Here is a 468-nt window from a genome sequence, read left to right as displayed (position 1 = left end):
CCTCTCTTGCGGGATGTCGTCTTCGCGGAGAGATGCATAAATGGCAGCACCCATGTCGAAGATCCACGTCTTTGTCACTTTTTCTTTCTTGAGGCACTTGTTTATGATTTCATCGTAAAGTAGATCTTCCATGGTGCTCGATACGGGCTTGCGACCACCACCAGGAAGACGCAGCTGGTGTGGTTCGGCCACTTTAATGTCCGCTCGTGTTCACCACCACTTTCTGACTGCGGCACCATCCACAGCAAGATCGAGCGATCGAAAATGGGCAACGGCTCTACTGGGCACACGCCCGCCATGTTCTTCAATTCACAAGATAACTTCTTGCTTTCGCCACATCGGGATGGCGTTGTGCCGTTCCGCCATACCTGTCAGTGGTGGCAGGGTGCCACAAGTCGATGACAAAATGAAATGTTGAAATTTCTGTGGTAAATGTCCATACTATTCGTCCTTAGTTTTTGTCAGGTG

Source organism: Plasmopara halstedii, assembly GCF_900000015.1.
Source record: "Plasmopara halstedii genome assembly, contig: Scaffold_2956, whole genome shotgun sequence".
Classification (NCBI taxonomy): domain Eukaryota; phylum Oomycota; class Peronosporomycetes; order Peronosporales; family Peronosporaceae; genus Plasmopara; species Plasmopara halstedii.
This window is presented reverse-complemented; position numbering follows the sequence as displayed.